This window comes from Pagrus major, chromosome 20, assembly GCF_040436345.1.
Source record: "Pagrus major chromosome 20, Pma_NU_1.0".
NCBI lineage: Eukaryota > Metazoa > Chordata > Actinopteri > Spariformes > Sparidae > Pagrus > Pagrus major.
In genome coordinates this window covers 11029660-11040553 of record NC_133234.1, presented here as the reverse complement: position 1 = coordinate 11040553, position 10894 = coordinate 11029660, and the positions used below count along the sequence as shown (strand labels likewise).

At 38.8% G+C, this 10894-nt stretch overlaps 8 non-coding genes across 8 annotated transcripts; all 8 read right to left on the bottom strand.

The window, feature by feature from the left end:
- Positions 1 to 126: 126 nt before the first annotated feature.
- On the bottom strand, positions 127 to 198 carry trnaa-cgc (transfer RNA alanine (anticodon CGC)). The gene has a single exon. It is a non-coding gene; the product is annotated as a tRNA-Ala (tRNA).
- Positions 199 to 585: 387 nt separating this feature from the next.
- On the bottom strand, positions 586 to 667 carry trnas-uga (transfer RNA serine (anticodon UGA)). The gene has a single exon. It is a non-coding gene; the product is annotated as a tRNA-Ser (tRNA).
- A 909-nt stretch (positions 668 to 1576) lies between these two features.
- trnaa-cgc (transfer RNA alanine (anticodon CGC)) lies at positions 1577 to 1648 on the bottom strand. Its single transcript has one exon. It is a non-coding gene; the product is annotated as a tRNA-Ala (tRNA).
- A 4202-nt stretch (positions 1649 to 5850) lies between these two features.
- trnas-uga (transfer RNA serine (anticodon UGA)) lies at positions 5851 to 5932 on the bottom strand. Its single transcript has one exon. It is a non-coding gene; the product is annotated as a tRNA-Ser (tRNA).
- A 2118-nt stretch (positions 5933 to 8050) lies between these two features.
- On the bottom strand, positions 8051 to 8122 carry trnaa-cgc (transfer RNA alanine (anticodon CGC)). Its single transcript has one exon. It is a non-coding gene; the product is annotated as a tRNA-Ala (tRNA).
- A 438-nt stretch (positions 8123 to 8560) lies between these two features.
- Positions 8561 to 8642, bottom strand: trnas-uga (transfer RNA serine (anticodon UGA)). The gene has a single exon. It is a non-coding gene; the product is annotated as a tRNA-Ser (tRNA).
- Positions 8643 to 9841: 1199 nt separating this feature from the next.
- trnaa-cgc (transfer RNA alanine (anticodon CGC)) lies at positions 9842 to 9913 on the bottom strand. The gene has a single exon. It is a non-coding gene; the product is annotated as a tRNA-Ala (tRNA).
- Positions 9914 to 10323: 410 nt separating this feature from the next.
- trnas-uga (transfer RNA serine (anticodon UGA)) lies at positions 10324 to 10405 on the bottom strand. Its single transcript has one exon. It is a non-coding gene; the product is annotated as a tRNA-Ser (tRNA).
- Positions 10406 to 10894: the final 489 nt, after the last annotated feature.

The following is a 10894-nucleotide window of genomic DNA, read 5'->3' as shown; positions in this document are numbered from 1 at the left end:
TATGGGGAACATTTTTTTTTGTTGTGATTTAAGAGAATCTCACTTCCACTGAGTGAGAGGCCACATGCAGTTCTGAACACTTAATCAGTACAATTATGTATTTTAACATACTGGCACCTTTAAAGATGGAGATGTCGGGGATTGAACCCGAGACCTCATACATGCGAAGCACGCGCTCTACCACTGAGCTACATCCCCCTATACACTGTCTGCATGACACAGCACATCTGCACTATATCAGGTACACCTGGTGAATAATCAGCAAGTGTTTAATATTATTAAAACGTTGGGTAATATTCATGTTGTGAAACTGTAATCTAGATAAATCACCTCTGACACAGCACTGACATTTCTACATCAACAATGTCCAGGTTACTGTGGATAATAACCTTCAATGGAACAAGTTTATAATAAATAAGTATTCCCATTAAAATCTGTTGACTGCCACAACTGAATGTGTTTAGAAATGTTTATCACAGAAGGGTCCCAGAACTAAGGCCACATACTTCTCCTATGCAGTGGTGCTTCAGATAAAGCTCCTCAATCATTGTTGAAGACAGGTTCATACTGCAATCAATGTCACCACGTTGTTGGCAGGGTTCGAACCTGCGCGGGGAGACCCCAATGGATTTCAAGTCCATCGCCTTAACCACTCGGCCACAACAACCTGCTGTGCCTCTCATTGGGTCTCCTTCTACTCCCACTAGATCCACAACAAACATTCAGGAGGATTCAGGTCCACAGACTTTTAACATTCACATGAGACTATCTTTGACTAGAATGTAAGAATTCCTATTTTACATGTATTCCTATATTTCTTGCATTTTGAAAAAGAAAGGACCAAATTCATTAAAAAACATCAAGTGGCACACCAGCATTTTGGAGAGGATGTATGTGGCTGTGGCCAGTTGTGTTGTTGTGAGGCTGGTGGCACTGACTGCAATTTTCAATTTATATTTCAGTTTTAACATATTTGATCCTGATTATAGATGAAACATTACTCATCAATTGAATGAGATAAAATGATCTATTTTGAGAATTAATCATTTTCCGGTCATTTGTTACATGTTGTTTTGTTTACGTTGGCAGATAAAAATGAGGATTCAACACTCCGCTGTGTAAACCAGACGTAAAATGATGCACTGCAGACACAACTGACTGAAATGAAACAATGTGACAACACGGAGGACACTTCGTCTTCAGTTTAAACACACATCACTTTGTTCTGACTGTGACCTCCTGTCTGTCTTTCTCTCTGTTGTAGTGTGGGAGCTTCAAATGATTTATCCAACAAGACATATGTCATTTTTATCAACTCATTATTGTATAAAAGTAAATACTACCCTCAGATAAATACAGGAATCAATTAATAAACACTTCCCTGCAAAATAGCAACATGTATCAAGTGAGTAGGTAAAGTTTTCAGTGAATTATTATTAAATCAGGGAATCAAGACAATTTTTAGTTGTGACTTCATCATCACCTTTAGTGATTGATCCACTGACTAAGAGGCCACATGCAGTTTTGAATACTTAATCAGTACAATTAAGTATTTTAACATACATACATTTAAAGATGGAGATGTCGGGGATTGAACCCGAGACCTCATACATGCGAAGCACGCGCTCTACCACTGAGCTACATCCCCCTATACACTGTCAATATGACTCTGCACATCTCCACAATATCAGGTACACCTGGTAAATAATCAGCAAGTGTTTATTATTTATAAAACGTTGGGAGCAATTTAAAAAAATAAATAAATAAAAACTCTTACTAAAGAATCTCCTACAGCTCCAAGAGGGAGGGGAAGAGTGAGTCTCTTGTTAAAGCTTTAAGAGAAAGCTGAAAACTTTGAGCCGATGGGCTGTAAAAGTAGTGTCAAGAGAAAAGACTTAAAGTTCCAAAAGGGAACAAATCCTTAAGTCTTAAAGACTCTAAGATAGAGCAAATTGGAAGATAATTAAAGTAAATTACAACTCTAAAACAGGGAGATGCAGATTAGAGTAGGAATTTGAGTCCATGGACTTCCAAAATAGAGGCGGTACTTTACAAAGGTAAAGACAATCCAGGTTAAGAAAAAGGATAAGTTACAAATCAGGTTAAAAGAAAAAGGGTATTTTAAGACAGGGAGATGCAGATTAAAATACAGCCTTAAGTCCATGGACAGCAAATATTAGATAAATAAGCCAAAATCAAAGCAAATTAAGTACAGTAAAAGTAAACACATGCGATGATCTAACTGCAGAAAAGAACAATCTGAACCGAAATAAACAACAATAAAAGTTAGTTGTTAACAAAATAGAATACCAGCCAAAACAATTTCAGGAAAACCAAGAATAAATGTTCGAACATTCCTATGGGAGTCTCATAAAGTGAAGAAGTAGTGTATGTGGTTGTGTATTGACTGTGTGTTGAAAAATCTGCCGGAAACATTTGTGTCCTATCAAATGAATTGTGTTATTCGCAATGTTGTGTGATTTTGTGCTGATATAACTGTCAGATGGTGGAGAGATTTCTGCTGTTTTAAATAGCTTTGTGTTACTGTTAATAAGTGGTTAAGCATGTTACAGTAGTTAAACATGGTGGAAGGTTAGTAGACAACCGTGATAGTTCTGGTTTAAAGACGTGTGTGCTAATAGATATATTAATATTGGATGTGATTTATGTTCATGTGCGTGTTGTTTTTGGCTTATGAATGTAGGCTAAGAATTTCTAAATGCATGTTTAAAGTGTTGTTGGGATAAGGAATCCAAGTGACGGTCACTTGAGGTTACAGCCGAAGAGACACATCCCCGGGCGGGATTTGTATTAGTTTAACAGCGAGTTCCTAACTCGTTGGTGGCTGAGAAGTTGTGTGTTGAGAAGTTGTGTTTTGAGCTGCGGCTCCATTGCCCCTCCACTGTCTGTGTCCTGTTGTGTGTGTGTTAAGGGGATCCCAGCGCCCTACTGCACGTCCGGTGTGACGCTGTCCCCCTCCCTTCTCCCCTCACTGTCGACTGTGTCCAAGCTCAGTGAACTTTTCCTTTTTTCTCTTTTGAGTACAGCGAGGTTTTGTTGTGATTTTTCCAGATCTTCTCAGCATGCTGTCTTATTGGCGGTTGAATAACAGTTGTTGTCTGAAGCGTTTAAGTATACCTATATGCCAGTGATCAATAAAATTGTTTGATAATTACATATAAGCTGCTATTCCAAATATTTTAAAGAATTGTGTTGCAAATGCATTTAAAGCCGGTTTATGTTTAAGTAAACGCTGTGATCTGTTTTTTCCCCAAACAAAAGTTGTGAGTTGAAGAAAGCCATTGTGAATCAAGTAAAAGTCTGACCAGCCTACTCTGTTGCCTAAGTGGTGTGTTCACAAATAAGAAATTACATCAAGTTCTTTCAAAGAAAGTGGCATCAACCAAGACGAGAGGGTCCCTACACTGTGGTACGGGCAACGCCAACAGCCGTGCAGGTGGAGGGAAGCACGACGTGGCACCATCTGAATCACTGTACTAAGGCGCAATCCAAGGGTCAACCGCAGGAGCAACAATCGACGGAGGGCAAGCCGCCCGAGGCCGCCCAAGCCGCCCTGAGGCTTTCAAAGCTCTTGGAGAGCAGTTGCATGAAACCAGTAGGGTTGCTTGGCAGAACTGACAAGCTTTGGACTGGATATTGGCTGAGAAAAGTGGAGTCTGTCACATATTTGGAGAAAAATGCTGCACTTACATACCTGAAAACACAGCTACAGGTGGATCATTCACCGCTGCAATGTCTAAACTTAAGAAATTAAGACAGGAAGTAACAGAAAATGCCGGAGGGAGTGCAGAATCAGGGGATTGGTTTGCTTCAAAGTTTGGGCAGTGGGGTGCAGTGTTTGCTAAAATAGGAACAACAGTTCTAATAGTCTTGGTTATAATCATTTTATTGGTTTGTTGCATCATACCCATTCTGAGAAATGTACTTACAAAAGCTTTTGCCTGACAGATGTCCATGATGGCAACTACGAAGGTGGCAGAGGCTCAGCTGACACAAATGGTGATCGAACATCCAAATTTGTTCCCAATACCTGATTACTACATGCACTTGGACAGTGAATCAAAGGTATAATTGTTCTATGAATGTGAGCAAGGACTGAACTTCGAAATAAAGAATTAAAGGATTTCAACGTGTGCTTGTGCTGTGACCTCTGGATACCTGTGATGAAGACATTGTAGTAGTTGCCATCGAATGGACTGATCAAAAAGTATAAAAGGACAAAAGCAGTATTACCAAAAATGTATTATGTATATTCTGAAGTTTAGTCAACAAATTATAGTTGAAATATGTTCGATTTTTTGTGTGACAGTATAATGGACCATATTCTGTTTTACAACCTGCCATAAACAAAGTTTTGATGTGCACGAGTTATATATTGAGTCAACTGTGACATGATGACTTAATATTTGTCAAACTTATGAAGTCTATATTAAGTCAAGAAGTGTTTAATTAATCAGTACTATAATATGTGTATGGAAGGAATGAGAAGGTTGCAAGCTCTGAGTTTGGGATGTTCCCTATTTAACACTGTTACTGGATTCATACGAAGAATAACGAAAGACGAAAATGTTACTATCGAACAAACGTTGTTGTTTTCGTACCATATATGTCATTTAAGTTTTAATGCTATGCTCTGAATTATATTATTCCATTTTATAGTCGTCTAAGTTACACATAACTGCATACCGCAGGCAAACGCTAACAGTAATGTTTGGCCATGCTTACATAACATTTATAACAAACAAAATGTGTATATGCAATATGTACAACCACTGTATGATCAACTCATGTAAACAATGTGAGCCTTAGGTGGTCGTCCAGATCATTTAAAGTAAAAGCAAATCTGGGGGCCGTGGGGGAATTTTTTAATCCTTATAAGAACAAAGGTTTTTTCGCCCTCGCGCACGTTGTTCAGTTTTGTGTGGGATTTGTAAACCCACAGAGGGGGGATTATATTGAGAAATCTGGCCTGACTAGGTGACCGGTATTGACCTTTGAATATGAAAATGTTATTCTGCTTTGGGGTCTGAGATAAACAGAAGATTGGGAAATACAAATGACACCACACCTAATAAGCACAACCACACCGCATAGAAATGCCAGTACTCTCCAAAACAGTGCAAAACAGGAAGCCTGCACTTCAAACCAGCACTTATGGTCAAGTCAACAAGGATAAACACACACACACACATGCATGAGCAAACACGCACACGCACACAAGCTCTGGAAAGATTACTGGAAAGCACATGAAATTCTAGGAAATGAGGCAAAGATCATCGTGACATTTTGGTGATGGTCCTGGTCATTATTATACAATTGTGTAAACAGATGAATAGAGTTCGAGACATATACATGCTTGGTCAGTCCAGGAATAAACAGAACCCACTTTCTACAAACCTTGCCTCTGTGTCGTACTTTCTGAGCGTTTCGGCTTCAACATATACACTTGCTGTATACATTCTCTACAACAGACACAGCACTGACATTTCTACATCAACAATGTCCAGGTTATTGTGGATAATAACCTTAAATGGAACAAGTTTATAATAAATAAGTATTCCCATTCAAATCCGTTGACTGCCACAATAAGTGAGTGTGATGACTAACTATTAATGATGTCCATCTTTACTGTAGAGATTGCAGAACCAACAGAGAAATGATGGTTTACTGGACAAACAGGATTCAGGGTTTGTTTATCACAGATGGGCCCCTGAACTTACTCTGTAATATTTAGCTTTCTACAAAGCATCATAAATGTCCTGTGTGGAGCTGCTTTACAACACCTCAATCATTGTTGAAGACAGGTTCATATTGTAACCAATGTCACCACGTTGTTGGCAGGGTTCGAACCTGCGCGGGGATACCCCAATGGATTTCAAGTCCATCGCCTTAACCACTCGGCCACAACAACCTGCTGTGCTTCTCATTGAGTCTCCTTCTACTCCCACTAGATCCACAACAAACACATTCAGGAGGATTCAGGTCCACAGACTTTTAACATTCACATGAGTGTATCTTTGACTAGAATGTAAGCTACTAATAATGATGATAATAGGTTAACATCAATTAAGATTTTGCTTGGCCTATATTTCAGATGTAACATCTTTAATCCTGATAATAGATGAAACATTACTCATCAATTGATTGAGATAAATGATCAATTTTGATAATCGATTGTCAATTTTCAATGCACCTGTTCACGCTGGGATAGTGAAACAAGATTTCATTGTTAGGCTACTGTAGTTTATGTTTCTAGCTTTATGAATTATTGCATTCATTTTTAGAGTTATGTGCAACAACTGAACTGGTGTTCAGTAAATACAGGAGACAAGTGACAGAAACTGACAGCTCCCTGTAAAAACACACTGCATTCATTTGGATCCCATGATAATGAGTTAATTTCATTTGTTATCTTGAGATCTCGAGTTATTATCTCGAAATAACAACTGCCGTTTACCCGAGATAACGGGATAATTTTCTCAAGATCTCGAGATAACGAAACTTTGTTTTCCCGAGATAACGATACAATTAATTCGAGATCTTGAGAAAACAAAACAATAGTGTAGTATATTACATCATTGCAGGAAACATCATTCAGTGTAGCAATGTCAGAGGAGCAGGAGCATAACGATCATCGCATCACATATCTTTTCAATCAAGGCCTGACACAGGCTGAAATAGCATTATGCCTTGCTATTACAGATAATATACACATTAGTGTGCGTAATCTAAAAAGAGGTTAGCAAGGCTTCAGCTATATCGGCGGCGCAATCTAAGTGAGCCTGATGTCGTTGTTAACTGGCTGACCAGCTACAAGGTCCCGGGCGTCTCCACAATCTCAGGCCTATCATATCACAGTCATTATCTCGAGATCTCGAATTAATTATATCGTTATCTCGGAAAAACAAAGTTTCGTTATCTCGAGATCTCGAATTAATTATATCGTTATCTCGGGAAAACAAAGTTTCGTTATCTCGAGATCTCGAATTAATTATATCGTTATCTCGGGAAAACAAAGTTTCGTTATCTCGAGATCTCGAATTAATTATATTGTTATCTCAGGAAAACAAAGTTTCGTTATCTCGAGATCTCGAGAAAATATTGCCGTTATCTCGGGAAACCAGCAGTTGTTATTTCGAGATAATAACTCGAGATCTCGAGAAAACAAATGAAATTAACTCGTTATCACGGGAAAATGGAGGAAATAAAATGTATGAATGCATGGCCCTTTAAGGCTTCCGTAGAAGCACATGAGGTCAATTACATGTTTTTTCATTACATCGGCAGATTAAAATGAGGATTCAACACTCCGCTGTGTAAGCCAGATGTCAAATGATGCACTACAGACACAACTGACTGAAATGAAACAATGTGACAACACGGAGGACACTTCGTCTTCATTTTAAACACACATCACTTTGTTCTGACTGTGACTTTCTGTGTCTGTCTTTCTCTCTGTCGTAGTGTGGAAGCTTCAAATGATTTATCCATCAAGACATATGTCATTTTTAATGACATATGCAAATTATCATGATTATTCATCATTATTATGAATGTATAAAAGTAAATCAGAATCAGAAACAGAATCAGAAATACTTTATTATCCCCTAGGGGAAATTGTTTGTGTTACAGCTGCTCCCATTCAAAGTTCAGAATATGCATTAATAATAATTATAATAATAAAAATAGTAATAATAATAATAATACTAGTAATAGTAAAAAATTAAAAAATACTACCCTCAGATAAATACAGGAATCAATTAATAAACAAATTGCCTAAATGCATATTTACCACTTCCCTGCAGAATACCATCATACATTAAGTGAGAAGGTGAAGTTTTCAATGTATTATGATTAAAGGATGATTATTAAAGAGACACATTGTTAAAGTGAATCAACACACTTGTCTTAGTTGTGATTTAAGAGCATCTCACTTTTATTGATTGATCCACTGAGTAAGAGACCACATGCAGTTTTAAACACTTCGTCAGAACAATTAAGTATTTTAACATCCCTGCAGCTTTAAAGATGGAGATGTCGGGGATTGAACCCGAGACCTCATACATGCGAAGCACGCGCTCTACCACTGAGCTACATCCCCCTATACAACATTTCCATGACACAGCACATCTCCACAATATCAGGTACACCTGGTGAATAATCAGCAAGTGTTTGTTTATTATTATTAAAATGTTGGGTAATATTCATGTTGTGAAACTGTAATCAAGATAAATTACCTCAGACACAGCACTGACATTTCTACATCAACAATGTCCAGGTTACTGTGGATAATAACTTTCAATGGAACAAGTTTATAATAAATAAGTATTCCCATTAAAATCCGTTGACTGCCACAATAAGTCAAATGTGATGGCTAACTATTAGTCAATGTGCATCTTTACTGTAGAGATTGCAGAACCAAAAGAGAAGTAATGATTTATTGGACAAAGAGCCCCATACTTCTCCTATGCAGCACTGCTTTAGGTGTAACACCTCAAGCACTGGTGAAGACAGCTTCACACTGTAATCAATGTCACCACGTTGTTGGCAGGGTTCGAACCTGCGCGGGGATACCCCAATGGATTTCAAGTCCATCGCCTTAACCACTCGGCCACAACAACCTGCTGTGCCTCTTATTGGGTCTCCTTCTGCTCCCACTAGATCCACAACAAACACATTCAGGAGGATTCAGGTCCACAGACTTTTAACATTCACATGAGAGTATCTTTGACTAGAATGTAAGAATTCCTATTTTGCATGTATTCCTATATTTCTTGCATTTTGAAAAAAGAAAGGACCCAATTCATTAAAAAACATCAAGTGGCACACCAGCATTTTGGAGAGAATGTATGTGGCTGTGGCCAGCTGTGTTGTTGTGAGGCTGGTGGCACTGACTGCATTTAATTTAGTCTCCTGTCCTGTAGTAAGGTGGGGGGACAGCCGTAGGGCCAACCTGTGTTGACGCAGGAACTTGTGGAGAGTTTGGCCATGAAGATGGGGTGCCAAGATTGTGCATCCTCTGTGCACAAAAATGCCATAAAGACAGAGTGCCACACTCCTCAGCTGACAGCAGCCTGATGGTGATTGTTTTCTCTCACATTTACTCTCAGATGTGAGCGACAAAGTGGTCAGTCCCCATGTCGAGGCCTGACAGCTTCTTGGTGATCTGTAAGTGCACAGAAAAGACAGTGAGCACACATTTCTTGTTTCGTGTGCCTTTACTATAATGTTTAGGCAACCTTTGCTTTAAATCTAAGATTCTACAGAAACAAGATATTAGAAATATTTATCTTTTTGACAGAGTCCAGATTTATGTGGACAACTGCTTCCTGTCTCCTTCTTCTCTGGCCGCGTCTCGGCTCGTCTTCTGTCTCTCTAAAAGACAAACAGCAGATAAGAGGCAATGAGGCAAACAGAAGAACTACTGATCAATATCAGAGTACTGATAATAACATCAGATTAATGTGTATTTACCTTTTGAAAGGCATGGGCTCACATGGCATGCTGTTCCATCTGATCTTCTCCAAGCTGTAAAATATAAATGGAAGACAAGTTGAAATAACAGTTAATAACGCCATCTATCAATTAGAGAAGAACTATTGATCAACCTTCCATGCAGAATACCAACATGCATAAAGTGTGAAGGTCAAGTTGTCAGTGTATTATTATTAAAGAGAAACACTGTTGGAGGGAATCAACACAATTTTTAGTTGTGATTTAAGAGCATCTCACCGTCAGTGATTGATCCACTGAGTAAGAGGCCACATGCAACACTTCATCAGTACAATTAAGTATTTTAACATACCAGCACCTTTAAAGATGGAGATGTCGGGGATTGAACCCGAGACCTCATACATGCGAAGCACGCGCTCTACCACTGAGCTACATCCCCCTACACTGTTTGCATGACACAGCACATCTCCGCAATATCAGTGGAGAGTGTTTAATATTAAAACGTTGCGTAAAATTCAAGTTGTGAAACTGTAATCAAGATAAATCACCTCTGACACAGCACTGACATTTCTACATCAACAATGTCCAGGTTACTGTGGATAATAACTTTCAATGGAACAAATTTATATAAATAAGTATTCCCATTAAAATCCGTTGACTGCCACAATAAGTAAAATGTGATGGCTAACTATTAGTCAACGTCCATCTTTACTGTAGAGATTGCAGAACCAAAAGAGAAATGATGATTTATTGGACAAAGAGCCCCATACTTCTCCTATACAGTGCTGCTTTAGGTACAACACTTCGATCACTGGTGAAGTCAGCTTCACATTGTAATAGATGTCACCACGTTGTTGGCAGGGTTCAAACCTGCGTGGGGAGACCCCAATGGATTTCAAGTACATCGCCTTAATCACTCGGCCACAACAGCCTGCTGTGCTTCTCGTTGGGTCTCCTTCTGCTCCCACTAGATCCACAACAAACACATTCAGGAGGATTCAGGTCCACAGACTTTTAACATTCACATGAGAGTATCTTTGACCAGAATGTAAGAATTCCTATTTTACATGTATTCCTATATTTCTTGCATTTTGAAAAAATAAAGGAGCCAGTTCATTAAAAAACATCAAGTGGCACACCAGCATTTTGGAGAGAATGTATGTGGCTGTGGCCAGCTGTGTTGTTGTGAGGCTAGACAAAGGCCTAATCATCTTTTCAATAACATGAAAAAAAAAAAGTCTTTTCACCTTTCACAGCAAAACCATTTTTCACAAACAATACTCCAGCTCACAACCCGGCAGTCTGTCCAGGTTGTGAGCTGGATGAGGCTCGAGATATTTCCTTCAGGAGTTGGCTCAGTGGAGACCAGAGCGTGTGAATGTTGGACGTACATTCATCAGCTGGTGAAATCCTCCTTAAA